Raw genomic sequence first — 24,212 nt, forward strand, 5'->3', positions numbered from 1 at the left:
TTGCTGAGGTTTTTTTTTTTTTGTTTTCCGCCATGCCATCCCGTAACCGTATTTAGAGTATCGGCACAACGCTCGCACGGCACTTGCTAGATACGGCGCTTGGGCCGAAAAGGGGAGCGACATTCCGGGTATTGCAAAGGAGTCGCTGAGGGGCTCCTTGCCTGCGGAAAGCCGTCCCAGCCCAGGCATTGTCAGTCCGCCATGCATTGTCTAAGCGAAGCATCATGCCGCCACGACGGCGTAGGCCGTTTCGGGTCGTTCCATTGGCTAGCTGCACCAGCCGCAACGCACGTGCCGGCACAACTGCCGCACCCAAGCAGAGGGTGAAAGAGCCTCGCCGATTGGCTCATTTATCCCCCGCTAGGTCCTGCGCCATGCTCCCGACCAGGCTGCAGAAATTGGGTGCCTTCTTCCTCTTCTAACCACGACCCTTAGCGCTTGCGTGCGGCAGGGGTTCCGGCACACGCGTCGCGGCTGTGCGGGTACCGCGTGGAGCGGCCCGAGAGAGGACAAGTGTTTACGCGGTGGCGACACCTTCCTTGGAAGGGTTAGCGGCGGCAGCCGCGAATCGCCCTGATCATTGAACGAGCAGTGCGGCAGACGCTTTTGAGCTTGGTTGCAGCGGACTTTTTAATGTATGCTGTCGTGAGCTGGAGACCCTTCGCATAGCGGCACACACGCGAGGAGGGACAGCCACGTTGGTGACACATGGCAGAGCAGTGACATCGCCTCAATGTTGGGGCAGAGCAGTGACATCACCTCAATGTTGGACGTTGACGTGGGCTGTGCATGCCCGTAACCCTCGCCGGTAGTGTGTGATCTGTTGGTGGACAGTGTAATTTGGTTCCCTTTTCCTCTTCCGAGTGCTTTTTCGTTGCTGAGCTTTTCGATGCTGTGCTTTTAAGTACTGTTGCTTGTCGAAGTAGAGCTTGCAATGAGATCGCCACGACGTAGGACGATATCTTCGTCATGTGGCGAGAAACGCTCGCTTGTAAATAATGTAAAATAAACCTCTAAATATCTCCCCGAGAACGCACCTTCCTACCTGCAAGATGGGCTAAACGGGTCTGGTGGCAGCGGACCTACCCACGACGAGACCCGCTGGACCCGAGCCGCAACGACTGGCAGCAGAGATGGTATGCTGTCAGACCCCGGTCCTAACACACTATAAACGCGATTACAAGCATATTAGGGAAGCATATTTACATTTTAGGCTACCGCTTTAATCGTGCTGTTTGGGGAAACCTTCACACCCAGCTGCTGCAGCTCGTAAAATAGATGTCAACCTCCACGGATAAGCTTTTAATTGCTCACGTGACACAAAACTTGTCACGTGAACAAGTTAGTCCTGTTTATGCCAGTGAAGTCAACCCACGGCCGCAGTTCAACATCACGTTGTAGTGCAACGTCTTGAAGCGAGTGTGCACATGTCCATGCCGCGCCGCACAGACGCACTTTCTCGGGGTAGCGCTACCACGCAGGTTAATCTGACTCACGTGCGATTGCGCTTAAATCCATTGCAGTCCACAGGTGCACCAAGAAAAGAGAGAAAAACGGATGGCTCCGCAGTGTCACCGAAGCCACCGTAAGCGCATCGAACCACCGAGACCACCAAGATGGCATCCTGGAACGACGCTAGCGCACCTTGCGGATGACGCCAAGTGAATACCCCCTATAGTATCAATAGGCAAAAAAGGAAGAAAGCTTATGACACGAATAATCTAAGAGCAGCACAACAATCTCAACTTCGTGGGCTCAAAATCTGCTGATCTCACTTATTCTGATACCTTTTTTTTTCAGCAAGGTATTCACTTTTTGCTAGCTTATTAGGTAAGCTTACAAGTGCCAAAATATGCTTTTTCTACACGATATGACCATACATTTGTGAACCATGAATTGAATAATTTAATGCGCGCAAAAACAAAAGAAAACGGCGATATCGCGGAGAACCGGGCGCTATAAATGCAACGTTGTGCAACTGCGGCCGGCCAGCGAATCGGCACTGAGTGCGCAGCGATCGTCCCAAGGGCTTTTGTTCGCTTCACATGCGCCATTTATTGTTCTCTTTCCCAATCCGCATGTTCACAAAAAGTGAAGAACAGTACATCACGTAGGCATATAACAATATAATAGTATAGCGCTGGTTTTACGACCTATAAAAATCAGGGCCGTCCTACATCACGCTGCCCGAGCCTATGCAAAAGGTTACTACTTTTTATGACGACGTATTAACAACCCCTCGCGCCTAGACCTACACAGGCCAGCAGACACGGCGCCCCGGGGCGCCGAAATACGGCCGTCGATGCGCCATCACGTCTTCATCCTCGACAGCAGCACTGCTCTCGTTCTCGAAACTACAGGAAGTATTGAGAATGCCCCCGTCCGCCTTTTATTTTCTCTTCTTTTACTTCCCATAAAACACTGCTGAACGCGTTCTGACGCTTACTGGCACTTTCCGTAGGGACTCGCGACGTTCGCTATAGAGATGAGAATCTAGAAACTTGCTGAGTAAGCCACATGAATCTTTGAATTACTTAAAGTTGAATTTCCTAAAACTGAAATTTCTGTGAGCGTTCGAAGGCCGCTGCCTAGGTGGAAAATACGAAACCGTACTTCACGAATCATTGTTCCGAGAGGCCCCCCTTTGAAGCCAGCGCACACCGCCCAGCAAAAAGCTTGCGGATAGAGACATTTTTTATGAAGATACATCACCGTTTTTTTTTTCTGGGAACATAACCTTCATTAACTGTTTCCGCCTGATGTAGTTCTTGCGAACATTGAAGTTACCCGCCACATGAGAAGCGTCATGCACCAACAGAGTCGAAATGCCCATTTGCAGTACAGCCTGTTAAGGGTTCGAGGTCGATCGCAGGTACGGCGGGTTTTCTGTAGGGTAGCCAGCTCCCCGCCGTCGCCAGCATAGCCGATTTTCGCCAGTGAGGGGACGCGTTAAGAGAGATAGAACGAATGCTATTTACATGATAGTTCTAAGATGGCGCTGTACCGAGATTCTGGTCTATGTACAACAGATTCATCTATATGTACAAAGATTTCGCGATGTACAGAGGTCCAGTCCATGATTCAGCGATTATTTACAAAATGTCTTCGGCTTTTACAGCCCGTCGTTTCCTGTACACATCATTCCGAAGAAGGCGGCGACCACATGCTACCGCGAATAAGGTAACGTGAAGTCTCAGAAGCCCACCCACCAGAAAGGGCGCAGATATTAGACCACTACGCTGATGAGAAACACGGGCGAAAATGTTCAATGCGTAGCACGAGCGCACCTCACAAAGACGCACCTGGCCCACGCCTTCAAGACATTGCAGGACGAGAAGGTAGAGTCTGGTGGAGGGGAAAGTTGAGCTCCTTCGGGGAGAACATGGCCACCAACACGAACGTCAGCAGCGGTCCATGGCTGCATTCAGCTAGTGTTACGGAACTTTCTCGTACAAGGCTGTCCAGGTGCTCGATTCCTGAGACCAACCCACTGCGACGCCTTCCCACGCTTCCGGACTGTCGGTGCTTTTGTGACAACCTCGCGTGAGCGACAATAGCCGAGTCGAGAGGTTGACTCCATGGGAACTGCAACAGTGGCGTCATCTCACACTGTTCAACCCCGTTCCACAAAAGGGTTGTCTCGCGAAGCTTTCGTTGAGACCCGACCTCTACCCGGAACCTGTACAGGACAGCGTCTAGCCGACTGGGCGTCGGTGGGGTTGAAAACCACCCAGCAGATCGGCTTACGCACAACGGCGTCTGCCCAGACGAACTGCCGGGCCAAACGTAACAAGCCCTCGTTCCTTAAACTTTTCCTGACGCGTCTAAATAAACGACCTTGTGGTTTCCTCACTATCTCTAGAAAAGTGGTTCTGTATTAGGTGGTGCTTGACGAAACGGCCATGTAGGTTCCAAGTTCACACTCACAAAAATACATTACCCATCCCATGCATTATACCGAGCATCATTGTCAAGTTTTTCAGTTGTATTTTTTTCATTTCTGCTGCAAAATGCCTACACTACTAATAACTAATTTGAAGCCTACAATACATACTGTGCAATCAAAAAGAGGTTTTTACACATCTCTCTCCCTCTCTCTCTCTGTGCGCGCCCGTGTGTGTAGGGTGGGTGGGGGTCGGCGAATCAGTGGACGTCACTGCGACTTTGAGAGTAATAATGTGAAGACGCAGCAAAAAAAAATGTGAACAGGTCACTACTAGTGAAGTTACATATCCAACAATTATTCACTACACTCAGAACGCCTAGCAAGTATGCACATCAAGCAAACTCACTACACACCACCAGTGGACTATAAATAAACAAAATTAAATAAACGAACCAATGAACTTACAAAGCTATTAAAACATCAAATAAATAAGATCAATAAATAATAAATTGACAACGAAGCAAATGAAGAACCTACGCGCTGAACTTCTGGCCTACGCGAGTCGAGGTGGAATCTCATTAAAGCAATGTAGGCGAAACTTAAGTAATTATAAGTGAAGGAATAAATGATTAAATGAAATAAATAAATCCATGTGCTACTCCTGAATCCCTGGTCGCCAAGCACCGCAGAGTGCAGTGGTTCATGCATATTTTCCTATTCGGTATTTATGCAATACCTAAACTTTATTCTAATGCAAATGCTGACTTTTCACGGCACAACGGTGCTGTTATCGCCAACCTCGTGTACGCATGCAGGTCCTTGTATCTACGGCTTTTTCTAAAGTTCATACAAGGTTACGCTTCCCAGCAATCAGCGCAGCACATAGCGCAAATGTGAACAAAGATTTCATTATTATCCTTCAGTTTGGAACTGCGCGCTTAGGAACGAAACCCGAAACTTGTTTCTTAACTGTCTCCCACCCTCTGCTACAAGTGCAGGAGCCGAGCGACATCATTTCCCAACCTAAACAGAAGGCGTCCAACACGCGCTTCTCGTTTAAACCTACATCCGGTGGTCGCGTGGGTGTCGTAATTTCTTCTGCAAGGCACTTCACGCGGTCCCTGCTAAGGGTTGGCCGAGACTCTTGTAGTAGACTGCATACGGCTTTCTGCAGTTGTTGAACCCGACCAAGGAATTGTATCGATGAAGAGACATACAAAATGATAATAAACAGGGACGAGGAGTTCTAGATAACAAGCACGTACTACACAGCTATCATGCCTTCCTAGAAGCGTATTCTTACAACGCCGAACAACGAACGATGGTCCCGCGTTATGGGAGGTGTCGAAAAACCGCCACGTGTCGGACACAGCCAGCGAGCGCGGCATGGTGCCAACAAAAACACTGCGACTGCGTCGCCGCGTTTTCCATAGCACACTATCTCTACTTCGCTCATGGTCACCGACGTGATGGAAACCGTCACGGCGACGAGCAAGCCACATGCGATGGTTACGAGAACCATTTGTGCCACGTTACGCGTTGTTTTCTTTTAGGGGCGAAGCTCTTTACGCTTAAGGAGGACTTCGGTTTCAAACACTGTCGTGAAGCCACCTGGCACATCAAACTTCGCCATGATTTTTTTTTATTTTAAGGTTTCTGTTACATTGTGTGGTTTATATCGGACAAAACACGATACATAGGTGGAGTATGGCACGCCGGTGCCAGAAAGCACTGCATACGTAAGCAGAAGACGTGACTGCTTAGCGCGAAAAAAAAATAAAAGAGGTTCACTCTTGAAAATGTTTGCTATAAAATTTCCGCATTTGAGCCTGGTAAACTCACCCAGGGCTATTGAACCAGAGCCAAGATCCAATGAATGGCATTCAAGAAAAGCAGAGTTGTGATGTGTACATAGTTGACTGAAGCAATGTTCCTCAAATCTGCTTCAATCAGTTCGAAAGAAATTTCAGAGTACTCGCGGTAAACTTCGTGCAAGATTTGAAAAAGTTGCGTTACCTGAAGTGTGATCACAAAAATTTTTCAAGGTACAGTCGAAAGCCATTATGTATCACTTGTTGCGACCGGGGTTTCCAGACACCGGAGGTCCGGGATGAAGTTGTCGAGGCAGGAGGAAGAGAGACTTGAAGAGGGTTTATTTACAATATATACATTGCGAACTCCCTACACGGTGAGCCCTCAAACGTGGCAGGCCTCTACATGACTCCTAACATAGCGCTCCATGGTGCTTGGTTCTACATGGTTCTGCTCTGTTCTGCCTGGTTCTCTTCTCGAAAAAAAGCACGCCGAATGAGCCGTGGGGGCTCATTATAAAGGGTCTGTCCTCCCCAGATCCCTAGATCGGGGACCGCGTACAGAGGGCACCGTCCAACCACGGATCACACATTACCCGCGAGGGTGACGAGCACGCACGGTCCACGTGAACGTTCAAAATTGAAGCGTGGTCACTGCACGGCCATGTGGCACGAACGTGGCTCCTCCTCGTCAAGGGGTGTCGCTGGGCGAGGGGTCTGAAGTTGATGACTGCATCCATCGAAAGGGCCGCCGTAAACAAGCTTCAAATGGTCGCCGAACGACTCGTTCAATTAGCGGGACGATTTCCGGCCGCCGCCGCCGCCGTCATCTTCCAAAGAAGAAGCTGCACTTGTGGTCTCCCGAACTGCTCACGGTGTCGTGGCGGCAAGACGCCGCACCCTCCGGCCAGGGGGGAACAATACATGGCGGACACAGGCCGCCAACCCGTTTGGCGACTAAAAAGGAACATCAAAAGGAACGCCGATCCATTGTCAGACCTGGCGCCGGTCCTAACAGTAGGCAGCCGGTCGTTCGGTTACTTGTTTGGAGATTAAAGGAGCGCCGCTCCCTCGTCAGCTCGGGCGCCGGTCACAACAGCTCGTCCGCCGGCGGGAGAAGCGACCTGAGGGTGACCAGCTGCACAGGTTGCCCGAAGTGTCGCTGTGTAGTGCTGGCTTCCAGGCCACTGCTGATGACGCTCAGCCAAGGACTCTTTCCCTCTCGTTCCTTGTGGCTCCCCTCTGGGAAAAGCATTCATACACACCACCACAGGCACGGGAGAGCACCCTGCCCGCACTGAGACACGTCGAGTCCGACAAATTATCCAAAAGCAACCTTACTTAAGCAGTATTACCAAACACAAAGCAGCAATCGGGACGTTTCTCTGAGGTTTCACCAAAACTCCTAATCCCGATCCGATAATAATCTTCCCATCAAACTGCTTTCAAGAAAACTAACTGTCAAGTGATGCGCTCACCGTGGCATACCCGAGTGCCTGCGTGAGTAATCCGCCGTAACCCACCAGGTATCATACTCATAAAATAAAGCATTTTACTTCACGCTATCTTTTAGTTCCCGAAATTTAGTGCCGCCAAAGCCAGTCGTCAATTCCTTTTGAGAAGACGAAAGCATAACTGCCGTGCTGTACCTGCATCAGGAACATCTTTATTATACATCCGCAAACGCACATCACAGTGCTCCTGCCTGGATGAGATACCACCTAACCGTTCCCTTGCTGTTGCCACTTTCACAAAGCATACATATAAACTCACGAGCTAGCTTTTCTTACACACCGGACACATGCGAACAAAACATTAAATGAACAACAAAAAAAGTTTCGCATGAATCCTGAAAACCTCGCAAGAATATCCTTGCGTCCGTGCGCTCACTCAAAATTCGTCTCTAACGTCGGTCCTACTTGACAAACGCCCCTAACGTGTCGTTATACGGCCGCAAAACGGTTACCTTTAAAACCAATACATACAAAGCTTAAAAAATAAACAGCATGGTACCTGCTACGTAAACGCTATCTAGTAGCAGAAGTACAGAACACATTCCAAAAGGAAAACTGACCTAAACAGTCAAAACAGATATTCAAAACTAAAAAATACAAATCCGCGGGAGAGCCTTCCGAAACGCTTACCGCTGTCACTTAATTTTGAGACGAACGCGCGGCGTCGCGTCCTGTGGGTCTTTCTAGGCGAACGGGAATTGGAACAATGGCAAAACCCATTCGCTTCGCCTCCGACCCCCGCAAAGCTCTGCGCTGACAACCTGCGTTCTTACTCTCGCTGAGTACCTCGCACTCCCGCAGTCCATCAAACATGCCGTCGACAGAGCGACGAAAGGGTCTGCCTTTCTACCCAACGTGCTTTTTTTTTTTTCGTTTTGTCCGGCGGCTCGGACGCATACAAACCAACTCCGGTGCCGATGACAAACGCCTAATTCTGTACGCTCTAATGCGTGTCACTATCCTTCCAATAGATCTATACAACGCATATAGGCTACCAAAATGATAGAGCGCTAACGAAAACAAAGTACAAACGAGTTATTTACAAAATCACAAAAACAAACAAAATGTTCCTTTCAACAGTCCCGAGTCGACGTTTTCTGAGAGGCTAACAGCTGTTCGCAACAACTCTGAGTCGAACTCGCGGTGGTCGCGCCCGGAACGATTTTCTCGAGAAGCGGGGTCTACAACACGCGTCAATCGCCCTGCTACCGAACCCCGCGACGTTCCTCGAAGCCGACTTGCTGTCGCTTCCTGCCCCTCGAAAACCACCGACTCTTTTGCCCCGCACCCCGTCCAATGCACCGCGAGAACAACGGAAGGGTCTCTTGCCCTTCGGCCACTTACGCACACAATGCGCTTCTCTTTTCTTTGTTCTCTGGCCGCTCGGACGCTTGCGATACGGCAACTTTCTTGAAATTTCGCTCCGCCATTTGAATACATTCCTCAAACGCGTCGCGATTTTTGCCTCGTCTTTACGGCGCTTTCTCCGTTTGTCACGCTTCTTCGTGCCGTCTACGGAGCCTTTCGCCAACCTCTGATGCTCGTCAGCACCCACTTGCTTGTTAGCTTTCCCGCGCGCACTGTCTGAATGATTGCCTAGCAATTCATCCTTCCAACACTGCCGCGTACGATGCGCTTTTCTTTTCCGGCGGTTCGGACGCATACGATACAGACCCGTCAGAGAAGACAACGGCACTTTTCTCGCGATGTCACTCCGCCGTTTGAAAACCTTACTCGAACGCGTTGTGCTCATCGCGAGCTTTGCCTTACTGTTGCCCTTCGGACGCTTTCTCCCCTGTGCACGCTTCTTTGCGCGGACCTGGGAGCCTTTCGTCCTACTCTGACGTTCTTCATCACCGATATGCTCCTCCGCCGTCTCGCGCGCCCAGTCCTGATGATCACTTATCAGTTCATCGCTAGACCGCGGCCGCGTAGATTGCGCTTTTCTTTTCCTCACTCTCCGGCCGCTTAGACGCATGCGATTCGAGCCAGTCAGAGAAGACAACGGGCCTTTTCTCGCGAATCCGCCACGCCGTTTGAAGGTCCTCGTCAAACGCGCCGCGCTGATCGCGAGCCTTGCCGCGCTTCTGTTTTTCGGACGCTTTCTCCGTTTGGCACATTCCTTGGTGCCAAACCTGGAGCCTTTCGTCCGCCTCTGATGCTCATCAACATGGTCTACAGGGCTGCAAGGTTCGATGGAACACTCTGTTAATCTTAACTCCGTTTCCACCACCACGGAACCCTCACACCCTGCTGCGACCGCGAGCTCTTTTCCCTCAGAATGGGTTAAAACCTGTTCCATTCCCTTACAGGCACTAGCCTTTTCTTCGGCCTCAAACGGCACCGCCGCTATATCTACAGATATCAGACATGTAGCCTCCGCTTCAGTTGTAAACGGCACCGCCGTTACATCGCACCGTTCGTGCGCTACATCTACAACTTTCTGACCTGTAGCCTTCTCTTCAACCTTAAACGGCACCGCCGCTACCTTGCACCGCTCGTGCGCTACATCTACGGATTGACCACTCTGCTGCAATGCCACCCCTCTACGCCGAATCCTATCTATCTCTTCGTCTAATTCCTGCATCCTTTTCATATGTTCTTCATGCCTGCGCTCAGCTTCCAATTCCTCCTGGCGCCATCTTTCCTTTCTTTGCGCCCTTTGTACTTCCATATGTTCTTCATGCCTGCGCTCAGCTTCCAATTCCTCCTGGCGCCATCTTTCCTTTCTTTGCGCCCTTTTTACTTCCTCCTCCTGGTCCAATAAGTACATATTCCCGAAGTGCTCGATTTCCTCATTGTCACTATTGCTTTCGAGAATCACTTCGCGGAGTTTAGAAGCAGGCATATCATCATTAAAATCTAGCTCCAGATCCCAACACAGGTTCAGCAGGTTCTCTCTCGTCAATCTCGTAAGATCCATGGCGACTACTTTGCTTTGGCTCAGCTGTGACAAAACACAAACCCACCAGCGTTTCAATTCTGGGTCTAGAGAAATTGAAGCCTGGCAAATCTCACAGCGGAGACCACAAGCTTAAGCACCCAAGTAGCACTACGTGGCCAACATCCCTCTCTACTTGTTTCCTGTTAATTTTCACTCCTGCTTTTTACAACATCCTAAAATTTAACCCGCAACGTACCCTTAGAAATTTTGAAACATTACCACTTGTTCCTATTGAATCATCTAAGCTTTCCTGCTTTAGCGTACTTGCTCAGATAATCATCCAGTGCTGCCTTGTGCTGAGATAACAACCACAGTGGCCAGGCAGTTGTTGGTTATATCTATCTTTTAACGAATCTAGGCTAAAAGACTCGATATATCTCAAGCACAAAGCCAGGCACTCACCCCATTACGTGCGGTGGTGGTACGCTGCTTCGATCCCGCCGAGTTCCAGGGCTTTCGGCTGGCCTCCGGTACATGTCGCTCTCCGTCGCAGACTCGTATCCCACCGCTGCCAACCAGTTGTTGCAAACGTGGTTTCCAGACACCGGAGGTCCGGGATGAAGTTGTCGAGGCAGGAGGAAGAGAGACTTGAAGAGGGTTTATTTACAATATATACATTGCGAACTCCCTACACGGTGAGCCCTCAAACGTGGCAGGCCTCTACATGACTCCTAACATAGCGCTCCATGGTGCTTGGTTCTACATGGTTCTGCTCTGTTCTGCCTGGTTCTCTTCTCGAAAAAAAGCACGCCGAATGAGCCGTGGGGGCTCATTATAAAGGGTCTGTCCTCCCCAGATCCCTAGATCGGGGACCGCGTACAGAGGGCACCGTCCAACCACGGATCACACATTACCCGCGAGGGTGACGAGCACGCACGGTCCACGTGAACGTTCAAAATTGAAGCGTGGTCACTGCACGGCCATGTGGCACGAACGTGGCTCCTCCTCGTCAAGGGGTGTCGCTGGGCGAGGGGTCTGAAGTTGATGACTGCATCCATCGAAAGGGCCGCCGTAAACAAGCTTCAAATGGTCGCCGAACGACTCGTTCAATTAGCGGGACGATTTCCGGCCGCCGCCGCCGCCGTCATCTTCCAAAGAAGAAGCTGCACTTGTGGTCTCCCGAACTGCTCACGGTGTCGTGGCGGCAAGACGCCGCACCCTCCGGCCAGGGGGGAACAATACATGGCGGACACAGGCCGCCAACCCGTTTGGCGACTAAAAAGGAACATCAAAAGGAACGCCGATCCATTGTCAGACCTGGCGCCGGTCCTAACAGTAGGCAGCCGGTCGTTCGGTTACTTGTTTGGAGATTAAAGGAGCGCCGCTCCCTCGTCAGCTCGGGCGCCGGTCACAACACACTACTGCTGTGCAAGTCAGCGGAGGAAGAAATCAATCAAGCCGGAATATGTTTTCCACTAGCGGAATTTAAAATAGTAAAGGGTCGTAAAAAAACGTTTTGAGAATGGTCCGAAAACACTGTTGATCAGTAGTCGAGACTCCTGAGAACAAGCGAGGCAAAGAACACAGCACGGCTTAAAATTTACAAGTTATTCTCAAAGTTAGCTGTAAATCACTCCCACTTACCTCTAAAATTGATATGCACTTTAGCGAAGGAATCCAGCAAGCCAGTGAAAAGTATATAAATCGTTTCTTTTTACAAGACGAGCCCTGAAGCAACTCTCGCTTACGCTTGCAAGCATCATAATAATTTCGTTCAGCTCGTGGACCAAAATTCTGCTGGAAAACTTGAGTTGACAAACTGAAGAAGACGCTTTTATTTACAACCACATTAAAAAAAAAAGTCGTCACCGTTGAAACGTGGAATAATTTCAAAACTTTCCGTTTTCCGTATTACATCGGTACCGAACGCTTTTACCCGAATTTCAGCGCGCGACATTCCAGTGCTCTCCAAACGCTGTATTTTGAGCCTCCGAGCACTTAAAAGCCGCAACCAGAGACGCTGCGCGCATTCCCGGGCTTCCACGGGGAGTTTGAAAAGCCGAAACATGTACATATTGCCTTCATAACGAAACAGTTTAAGGCACCAGGGACACGCCGGAGGCACACATTCAAAATAAATGACCTTCCACGCTGGTTTGCGCACCGTGACTAACTTACAAACTGCATGCTCATAAAATCAGCACAACAATAGCTTAGGTGCTTACCTTGGCTTCATCTTTAGTTGTAAGCGAAGTCTCTAAAATCAGCAAGGTAGTGCAGCTGTCTCATCTGGAAAGCACAAAAACGAAATTAGATACGCGAAAAACGAAATGAAGGATGGCTTTCATTAACTACATCAGCGCATCCTCTATTATTTACACATGTGTTCTAGGAATTCGATTGTGTCGTACTACCGGCGTCAAACCATTATCAGTAGCACAGTTCGCGCCCTCCAGTCATTTACAGACGCGCGCGTCCGGTTTGGCATTAGTGCGCATATTCGTACGCCTGTTCGTCGCAATAACTGGACGGCACGCACTACACCACTGCGAAAGCTTGCCGCTGTTCGCGTTTTATTTGACGCCGATAATTCACGTATATAAACGTACGTTTTCCGATAAACATTGATGATTGGTATGTGAGGTTTACCGTCCCTAAACCACCATATGATTATGAGAGACGCCGTAGTGAAGGGCTCCGGAAATTTGGCCTCCTGGTGTTCTTTAATATACACCCAAATTTGAGCACACGGGCCTATAGCATTGTTGCCTCGATTGGAAATGCACCCGCCACAGCCGGGATTCGATCCCGCGAGCTGCGGGTCAGCAGCCGAGTACTTTAGCCACTAGACCACCGGGGCAGGGCGTATACACCAAAAATTAATGCAGAAATAGACTATCTAAATGTTTAGTCATTTATTGTCAGCAGCCCCATCGATGATTACTGCCACATAAGGCTAAAATCTCGCATCATACTCACTCCGGCCTTTGCGACCTTAAAAAGTAATTCAACACCATTATCGCAAACAATTTAGAACTGCTGGAAAGCACACGCTGTATCATCGTAGCCACGAAAGATGAACTGCCTCTCCAGCCACCACGACCTCCCGCTAAATTTAAACTGACATTAAATTTTATTGCTGGACTTAAGCGATCTGCAGTATACTCGTACACCTGCGCTTGTCTATGAGTAAATGAGTGAACTGCGAAAAATCACAACTGTTTATTTCAATTGCGCGTAACTTGAGCTCCCGCTTGGATTTTCTTGGGTCAACATTGTAGCACGGAATGATCATTGTTGCGGCATAAAATTACTCTCATGCGCGTGCCTAAATATACACAAAGCGAGAAATCCATATATCAGCGACGCGCCTTCGACACGCACCTTCACGGATGGATTAGCTACGTTTATCCTTACATTGCGGTTATGAATGAATAACAAGATTACCTTAAAAACCACAACAGCCATCCACCAGATGTTATCGAAGTAATCGAGCGTCTAAACCACGGTCGCTCGTCATTTACTTTACCATTTTTATCATTCATCAAGTCCAACGTTTCCTTTTTTATTCCATTTTTATTTTCTCTCAATACTTATCAAAACCACGATGGCACGAAACAGTGAGGCCAGTAATGAAGCGTGTTGGCGGGCATCATTTGGAGAAAAAATCGACTGACATCATTGTTTTGCTTGCCTTGTAAGGACGGAGACGTAGTACGAAAGAAAACGTAGAAGAGCCAAAGACACACGCGGCATAGTTCAAATAACCAAAATAATTATGTTAAATAAGATAATAATTTACACGCCTGGTATGACGGCATGCGGAAAGGCGGCTCTTGGTGAAAAAATTATTCGTTCTAAATATGATGACGGCGATTTTAGGATGACGAAGAAAAATAAATAAAGAATGAAAACAGGAAAAAGAAGGTTGGCATATAAACCGCTTAATGAGCGCCTACTTGTCTGTAAAAACAGCAATAAACGGGGCCATTGAGGCAGCAGCCCCGAGAAGCGGTGACAAAAATTTGAATGGCGCCTGTGACTTAACAAACCTGCAAAATATGGGCGGTTAAAGTTGTAAAGAAATGGTGGCAGAGGCGTATAGAAAGATAAAAGCTGGACAGCTCCATAGCTTTTTACAGCAAAAGCTGTTATGCGATCAGAACACGGGTCACGTTCAGTGCCACAATCATGCAGCATCGAAAGAAACAAAAAAAAACTGTAAATAAGAAAAACACTTAGGACACAACGGGACTCAGAAACGGGTCCGCTGCGTGCCAGCCTAGTATTCTCCACTCGGCCACGCCGGTGCTTAGAACTCATTTGCAAACTTGTCTGAGGCAGGCTGCATGTCGGGAAAGTAATCGCGTTAGTAATACAAAGTGTTTTAGATGAGCAAAAAAACAAACAAGCACACAGTGCGAATTGCGTAACGAGTGAGTCGTCCAATGCCCCAACCCATTACAAAAGCTTGTTCTTTTTCTACTATTAACTGTGGCGCATACCCACATCAGACATATTTCCTCATCATCGTCATCCACTGCATTAAAAATTCACAAAATTCCGAGCAAGTGTGTAGCGGATACCACGCTTCTCCGATGATTGACGAACGATATAGCATAGAGAATGCCGGCCTGCTGCACAAACATTTATCGCGTAGTGGGTAGCCAGCAAGTGTGCTTGTAGCAGTTACCCAAAGAGTGCTTAGAAAAGGCTCTGAAAGGCCGCTCTTCCAGCTTTCGCTGTGACTGTGCTGCGTGTTCCTCGCAGGCCTGGCGTTTTAAATGCGAAGCATTTCTTAGCGAACTTCGGCCACTTTGAGCGTATCTATCTATCGATATATCTATCTATCTAGCCGCTTACGTTTGGGTGCTCTCGTGGTCACCCCCTTAACTTGGCATGAACCAAAATTAACATGGGAGGGTAAAATGATTTGACAAATACGGCGCGCTGGTGAAGACATGAATAATGTCAAAATCCCGTCACGTACGTCGTCAAACACGGCCACACAGTGGCACATACCCACGGGCGTGTATGATCCGCTGGTACGTGGGTATGTGCCACAGGTGGTTGACATTTAGTATCTATACCCAGGAACGATGAGAACACAGATGGCAAATTTTAACGCGCGGGCGTTAAAAAATACCCGACATCGGTAACCAATGTCACGGTCCCAGTTGGAATCGAACCCTAGCATTCTGCGTGACAATGAAGCATTTTACCACAGAGCTACACGCCAGGTCTCTCCACTATTTTCAAATAGACGCCAGTCTTCGTGAAACGTCACAAATGGTTGCAGTGCTGCCAACACAATTTTATAAACACTAATATGTACTTCTTTGAAACAGCCTTCACGTCGTGTGAACGTCAATTGTGGTTAGTTGCCATGTGCTAAAGTTTATTTCTGTATCAGTGGCCAAGGCCAGCATTTTGGCGAGCACCTGAGCTTCATATCAGCTTCTGGTGTTGCTAATACGCATGTTCCAGTTCACATTATTGCGCAATTGCAAACAACTGGTTATATAAACATCTGCAACTCTTCAATATATCTTTGTGCGTGCAACATTTGTACATACAATTAGCCTCATATGATGACGTGTCGCTTAAAGAAAAACTGCAACACGGTGCCCTTCTCTTGACATGGTTCGCATAACGTCGATTCCCAGGTACGTTGGATCTGCCGAATTTTTTTTTTTTCACGAAAGTGTTTTATGCCGGGGTTCCACCAAGATTTCAGTGACGTATTTCAGCACTGAAATAACGTCGAGAAGATAGGCAAGATCAGAAGACAAAGGAAAAAAAAAAGCTTCGTGAGTGGAATTCAAACCCATGACCCCTGGGTCCACAGCAACAGATGCAGGGCAAGTAAAGTCAAGCTACCCACAGCGCCACGGCGACATACGTCATATGGATGGATGGATGGATGAAAAACTTTTATTGGGGTACTGAAGGATTCCAACCCCGCTTTATAGGGGTAGGATCGCGGGCCGCTCCCACGTAGGGACGGAGAGGACTAGCCTCACCACCGCAAGCCACGCTCAGGATGCGCTCGCGGGCGTTTCGCTAGCATAACATATGAAACATTTGGCATTACGTGACGTGAATGGACGATGAAGGTAAAGGACACGTCCAAACATGATAATCTTGATGTGCATGTCAAGTAAAACATGACTACATGCTACGCTCATAGCGCGCTCACGGCCCTTAAGCTAGGTCCACATATCACATCACGTGATACAAAATTTCGTATCACGTGACGTGAATAGATGACGCAAATAAATGACACATGCAAACATGATATTCATGACATGGAAGGCATGTGCGGCATAATTTACGTCCGGTTCGTAACGTTGTGCTGACTTTAAAGTGACATATCATCGCATATCATCGATTTCCACAGAGTGGGATCTGTTAATATTTTGTGGTCGCACCTATTCACGCATCCTTACCTGACAAGTGTAACGCACCAAGGCAGTGTTCGGGCTGCATCGCCAGACCGAGAACGCTGCATCCTCAAATATCGAACATGCAACCTCGCACAACATTCCGTGCGCGTTGCTTCCTCATTCGGTAGAAACATAAAGGAGAGAGAGAGCGCGCGCTGCAGCGGGAGACGCGAAGGAACGCGTCGACAGAGAAACAGCCATACGAGAGCCACGAACAACGTCGGCGAGAAACAGTCACAAATGAAGTTATCCACCAGCATGAGATTCTACCGATCTTCAATAGAGCAACAAGTTGACGCTTCAAGTTCCCGGTGTAATTGCTTGTCTAATAGCTTTACTGCATTTTAAGGAAGTAAGCTAGCCATAACAACTACAACTATGTGAGCAGAACACAATGAGCAGACGACACGGAACGAATGAATACATGTGAAGGGGCTAAGCACCCTTCATATAGGCTGAGGGGCCTGTAGCCTCCACTGTGCTGAAGGGAACTTGTGAAACTGAGTATAGCGAAAACCGACTGCTCGCGCTGCACAACCGTTCACTGGCCCCCCCCCCGCATATATACGCACTGGGTCGCGCGTTTGGAGCCCAGTTTAGGGCGTCTTTGCTTTCACTTACTTGAACTGGTATAGCGCATTATGGGGAAGAAGAAATGGCCGAGCAGACCGACACAAGAGGACATAGCGCTCTGTCCTCTTGTGTCGGTCTGCTCGGCCGTTTCTTCTTCCCCATAATGCGCTATACCAGTTCAAGTACGACGAACCAACTCGCCCAATCTTCAACACTCGCGCTTTCACTTAACTTGACGCTCTGCTTGACTCTAGTAGATGCGATGGGAGCAGCGGTACATTCCGCCCATAGTGGGGAACAACCAAACACCAGCGTGCCACCCCTCGTTGAAGGAAACGCTTCTCCTTCGTTCAATAAATAGCAACAATAAAGGCGAAATCATAATTAAGCATTCCCAAGCAATACCAAATTACGGCACATTCAAGCGATATCCGCATCACTCTGCTACTAATTTACACGAGTTCATCCGTGAAAAAAAAAAACTGGCAGCTTTTTTTCTTTTTTTCTTTTTTTTAAAGCAGCTCACCTAAATTGACTGCTAGATTTACCATGATAACAGACCAGCTTCAGTTTCATGCTTTGACGGGTGCTGCTTCGGTGCACATGAGCCTGCTGCTGGGGCCAAGGCATCCACGCGAATTAACTTACGCGACCAAAGAGGTTTAAACAGTGGTTGATATTTAGGCTTTCATTCTTGCTCTTTTATCTGAAAATAGTATAAAAAGATTGTCCACAAAATAATTATAAACTTCTGTTTAAACCAGCAAGGGCGACAACCTCAATTTTTCGTAGCCAAACCTTGTCCTGAAGTTGTCGATTTGGCCCAAAACAGCCACCAAGGGCCACCCTGCTACATAAGACTATACAGCATGCTCCGATAGCGTGCCTGGATAGGCGAATGGATACGACGATCGCTATCAGACTGTGGGTTCACGAGTTCGAATTCCACCCCGCCAAGGAATTTCTTCAGCAATGTTCTCTTGTTATCTCTTTCTTTATCATTGTCGAATTCCTTCTTTACGCTAAGTTATTCCATCTCACGCCGGGGAAGTCGATGCAGGTTTTGTGGGAGCGAAGAAGAAGACCAATATGAGAACGAGGAGAGTGCAAGCGCCGTTTCATGGCGATAATTATTATGCGCGACAAACGGGGCTTATCCGTGCTTCAATAGCACCACTATTAAAACGCCGGATCATTATCAAGTACACTCTCATGCGAGTGCACCGCACAGCCTTCGATACTAATGACTATGCAGCTGCTCCTGGTGTAATTGTTATCGCTACTATACTACTATACGAGGAAGACGATAACTACTGCAATAATACTACTGCACTACTGCGATCATGGCGGTGGCACAGTGGTCACTGCGTTCATCTGTTCACACGAAAGACGCACGTTCAATACCGGTCGCAGCGTTGTGATGCATGGGGCTCGTGTACTTAGATGTTGGTGCACGTAAGGAAGCCCAAATAGTCGAAATTTACGGAGCCCTCCCCTATACGGCTTGCCTCCACCATATACGGTGCTGGTTTTCGCACGTAAAACCCCATAAACAACAACAATGATTGCTACAACTACTATTACTACTACTGCTACTACAGGTAATAGCCCAGAAGCCATCATTTCCGTCTTAAACCGTTTCGCGATTCGACGGAGGTCTTCCCAGCCCCAACTTCCTTGTCTAAGCTTCCACGATCGTGAAGAAGTGCACCACCCCCATAAGAAAAAAAAAAAAAAAAACAAAGCACTGCTCATTTGCGGCGAAGCAGTTTGTAATTAAGCTGCGAGTACCTCAACACGAGCTCGAGCTGTGGTGATTAATGGGAAATACTGTCTTCGGCATTCGCGTAATAAACCATAACGACGAAAGAACGAGCGCCAAAAATGAAATGTACGTAAGACAACAATCCACTTTCACAGCGATGGGAGAGTAAAATAAAAGATACGACGAAATACAATGGCTGTTAAGTGTTCTCACGCACCAGTAATGGCATTCCCTCGAGGCTTGTAACGATACTGAAGCAACTTGCTAACGACCGACTTGGAGAAAGACATTAGCACATCGGCAACGGCCTCTAAGTACGAGATGCCAATGGCTCGGTGTGCGGCCAGCAGTGGCTGCTTCAGCAAAGAAATGCATAATGTTAGAAAGCTTTCGCTTTACAGTTCTCGTTCAACTCAATTAGTTCACAGGAACCGAGTGAAGGCGCCGCTAACAACGCATTTCCTTTAACATAATATAGCAAAGCACACCAAGCGCAAGTACTTTAAAAAAAGGCGATGCTCTTTTAAAAGGTACGTACAAGTAACAGTGCATTCTGCTTTTTTTTCTTAGAATTTAAAACGAGTAGCATAACTTAGTATAAGCATTACTGTATATAAAAGAGTAGTTCTTTCGTAAAGCCTGACACTTCGTACGGCATTAAACAATATTGGCGGGTGACAAAAAAATTCGCTTTAACAGGCAAGCCCATAAGTTTGTTGATGTTCGACTGCATGTTATATGTTACATGCTTTTCAAGTTTGACACACTATTTACCAGAAGATTTAAGTATTGCCTAAAATCATCGACACGAAGATGGATCATTATACGAAAAAATTCAACGTCCTAAACATACAAATGCACGTGTCTTCACAGAAATAGGCGAGCATCTGGCGTCGTCTACACAAAACTTTTTTCAAGTTGATCAAAACTACAATCTTCGACAGAGAGCAAGTAACTCATTACTCGACATAAATTGCTTAAATTTCACTGAAGTGTATAGCGGTGTCCGCCACTGAGGCTGTCCATGGCGGCGGCCTTAACTTGGCAGCCGAGGCTTTTAGCAAGCGAGCGGGTGAGCGGGCAAACGCGGTGTTTTTTTGTTCGCAGTACGGCACTCGTTAACTTCCAAGTATTTATTAAAGAGAGAAGTAAGGCGGGGGGGGGGGGGGGGGGATCTCTTTACGCTCGCTCCGGTGTCAGGGCGAGCGCTTGGCGTCTCTCCGGCTCGTCGGAAAGTTTCGATCCGTCAAGCGCGTGTACTCCGCGCCATTGCCCTTATTCTGCTGCCGCTGCGCCATGCTTGCTTGCTCTTGCTGCTCGTACACTTCGTTAACGCGCGACCCCTCCGGAGCTTAACGGGCAGCACAGCCACCGTACGGCGTCTAAGGTCCCTAGATGAAACAAGATGTTTCATCCAGGGTCCTTAACGGCGTCAGCTTCGCAGCGACGCCATCGCAATGCTGGGCGCAACGCAGCCGAGCACTGCTTCGGCAAGGACTGGAAACGAACACTGCGTCGCAGAACAGTCTAGTGACATGTGTAAATTCTGTGGTAGTCGCAGGGACCCTTTCCGCATGGTATGGTCCTGCCAGTCTATAGGAGTTTTGCTCAACTTACGCAGTCATTGTGGGACGCGTGAGACGAGGCTTTGTCTGAAAAGCTTTCGAGGACAGGCGAAGCCTCGCGGTTGCAGCTTTAGTCCCGAAATAGGGACCCGCCCAAATTTTTCTATAGGAATCATTCATTCGTTCTAATACTCATGAAGAACGCGCGTAGGTGTTGTCTTTAGGTGTTCTTCCCAGGGCTCACCACAAGAGGTAACCAACCTGGATCACGCGGTTATCAATTCATTAGCTAATAATCCACATTTATTTTGGTCTCGTATAGTATAGAAGCAAACAGAACGAAATGACGGTCGAAAAGTGAACCACACACACATAGTTGGTTGCGTTTTGTTTGCGTAATCTGTATAGCAAAACCCAGCGCCAATGGGTATCGGCGTCCAGTGCCATGCCGGGTCATGGGCGCAGTATCACGCTGGGTACTGGGACGCAGGAGCGGCATGTTACTGGGAGGCGCCGGGTATACACCATGCAAAACCGCTTTAAATCTTTAAAACGAGGGTGCGTATTCGCTATAAATAAATGTATCAGTAAAATAAATAATACTTAGAACATTGACGCATTAAAAAAGACACGTCCACCTACAGGATTGAAACTCGCCATTTTCCGATTCGCAACAGGGTACACGACACAGATCATGTGCAGCTGCTAGTAAAATGACTATTTATCCAAAGACCATGCCAATACTTCACGTATGATTGATATGTGAGGTTTGACGTCCCAAAACCACCATACGATTATGAGAGATGCGCGCCGTAGTGGAGGCTCCGGAAATTTCGACCACCTGGGGTTCTTTAACGAACACACAAATATGAGCACACAGGCCTACAGCATTTTCGCCTCCATCGAAAATGCAACCGCTGCAGCCGAGATTCCATCCCGCGACCCGCGGTTCAACAGCCGAGTACCTTAGCCACTAAACCACCACGGCGGGGCAATCAACTTCATGTTTACAAGTCGCACAGTCAACACAGACTCGATATTTCTTTCTAAATAACAAGTGCGTATTTATTCAACACTAACGAACGGCTGCCGGGCACCGATTGATATGCGCATATTGGCAAGAGCACAAATTTTTTTGAGGAATTCACATCTTAACGTCGAAAAATATCAAATATACTCTAGGAGCAGCTACAGATTGCCGGCTGTTACTTCCGATTTTTCTCTTCGATAGCCATTTCTCGCTCTTGCTACTGGTCAATATGTACCGAGGTTTTATGATGAGTTGTTCCATGCATATGCGAGTACAGGATGGAATATTGGCTATTGTTCTCGCGCAAGCGACGTTATGGCAGTATGACCATAACGTAACTTATATCAATACCTACAACTAAAAAAGTGCCCAAGAAAATGCTAACGAATTTGTTGAAAAAGTATGCCAGTGTGTTAGTTCGCTAAGGGAGTACCAAATTACCGACTAAAAATTGTGTTCTTACATACGAGTCAGTGAAGCACCAGCTACTGCACCCTGAAGCTTTCGGTGACAGCCTGCATTGCTGAAAGCGCCATCAGTGACGGAAGCGACATTTAGCTTTTTGGAGCTGATTCTGGAGCAGGAAATATGGTGCTTTGGAGCAGAATTAAGCGTCTTTGGAGCAGAAAAAAAAATGCTATAGCTTAGGGTTGCTACTGGTGTTTTCGGAGCAGACGCGTGTTCCTAAAGATTCCTGCAGTCTAAAACATCACTTAAGCATCTAATAAATATTTATATTTATTTTAAGCATTCCGTATGCTAGTATGCAGCTAGTATACAAGCCGTATAGTAGCATCATAGGTGTAAATCAAGTGGGCGAAAAAGGGTCAAAGTACTCTGGCATTATCTGTGTTCTGGCTGGGGAGGACAGCCCTAGCAAGTGTCCCCCATGAAATTCAGCTTCAGCATGTGGTATAATTGAGCTAGCAGTTAAGTATAGTGCGATCAACACTTTAAAAGGCTCTTTATCTGTGTCTGTGCTAAATGCCCCTCACCTGTGTGAACTATGGAAATCACAAAGAGGTGAAAAAAGGAGACTGAATAGAACAATGCAATCGCTCGAGCTTGGAACCCGTGCTTGTTTTTTTTATAAATTCCATTTGAAAGGATGATTTATTTCTTATATAAATAAAAACACCACTCGTAACAAAAAGACGAATTGGCCACCATCACCTAGTATGCGTCACCTCTCGTGATTTTTCTGGATTAACGCCACTGAGTTGCATACAAGGATGACAGTGTGTATACAACTTGCTCTTGGTTTCGCTTAGGCTCACGGGATCGCCCCATGGTTCAACTTCATTCTTTTTAGTATGCCAACGCCATTTTGGAGCAGGTTTGGGGCAGTTACTATAAAATGTAGCACTTCGCAGCAGCATAAAGCAGAATTTCTTTTTGGAGCAGTTTTGAGCATTAGGAGCAGCACATGCATCACTGCGCTATGCATGGATCGTCGTCACTCCTTGTGCGAGCGCTGCACATAAGGAAAAATGAATTATTAGGTTGACAGATGTCTAAACTATACGTTGCAGTCGTTCTTACACTTTAGAATTGTGTGCAGTCAAAGCAAGAAGCGCCGGTAACATGTACACCTATGCGGCCAGCGCGATAGGATTAATGCTCGCTGACGGGGCAAGACCACTCTCGTATCATCTGTGTTGCGATGCTTGAAGTTTCTGCATTTGAGCTTCGGAACATTTCTAACTGTTACCTGAACTAAGTAGAAAGACAAGCATTGCCAGACGTGCATTTTCGGTGTGGCGATACCTAACGACAGCCGTTTTTCTTGCCTCCCCTGCGAAAGCTGTGAAGCGTCGAGAGAGCTCATTTACGTCTCGTCAACTTTGCAGCGTAAACGATTTACTCTTTATGTTAAGAGTAGCGACTAGCTCCTGGATGTAAACACCGAAACATGGAATTGTTACAACAATACATCACTTATGCGAAATCGGTATTGCGATGCGACATTGATGCGAAATCGGTTTAAAATCACCGCCGAGTGGCGGCGGCACCAGGTCCTTTTCCGGTGCGGTGCATGCATCACAGCAGAACTGCTTTGCGAGTAGAGGGGGGGGGGGGGGGGGTCACTTTACGCCGTAACTCCATCAAATACGAAGGGCACGCAGTTGTCGAAAAACCAGCCTATTCATGATAGTATGATCCTTTATAGCCGGATACACGTGCGAAAACGCGCCATATGCGCTGCAACGCACGCGAACCACAAGAATTACATATTCACGCCGAAACTGAAGAAGCTGTCTGCTGTATCTACCGAAATGCTGTTTATTGTATACTACAAGGGTATCGTAACGTGGGCATGTGATAAGGACCCGCAGGCTTGCGATGGTCCATTTAAACATGCACGTTTTGAGACCCACATGACCACAGCTGCACGGATGCAGAACAAGAGCAATACAACATAGTCAACTGTAGGAAGGCTACTAAACAGTTTTTTACCCAAAAAATCATTTGGAATAACATTTCCAGCTTGATTTATTGCAATACTCAAGGACGACATAATCACATTTTACAGTCCCCACTCTCACCAATGTTCAAACCACACTTTCAGTTGTTCACCAGCGATGCGTGACCACAGTGGTGAAGACAAAGTAAATAAAAATAGGGGCGTAGCGCTACCGTGGGGTGGCACACCGTGCCCGTGCCCTTCCCAAACTTGTTTTTCACCATGGCAGACAGAGCGAAAAATGATCATTTCGAGACCCCTCCTCCCTGAAATC

At 47.7% G+C, this 24,212-nt stretch overlaps 1 protein-coding gene across 3 annotated transcripts in view; it reads right to left on the reverse strand.

Moving 5' to 3' along the window:
- The window catches only part of LOC119159453 (uncharacterized), a 398,949-nt gene that overhangs the window by 107,444 nt on the left and 267,293 nt on the right, over nucleotides 1-24,212 (reverse strand). For all 3 annotated transcript variants that reach the window (XM_037412211.2, XM_037412212.2, XM_075865374.1), the window contains one exon: nucleotides 12,321-12,384. The gene's annotated coding sequence lies outside the window, so the exon portion shown is untranslated. The remainder of the gene's footprint in view (nucleotides 1-12,320; nucleotides 12,385-24,212) is intronic.

The sequence above is a fragment of the Rhipicephalus microplus genome, chromosome 1 (assembly GCF_043290135.1).
Source record: "Rhipicephalus microplus isolate Deutch F79 chromosome 1, USDA_Rmic, whole genome shotgun sequence".
Lineage (NCBI taxonomy): Eukaryota > Metazoa > Arthropoda > Arachnida > Ixodida > Ixodidae > Rhipicephalus > Rhipicephalus microplus.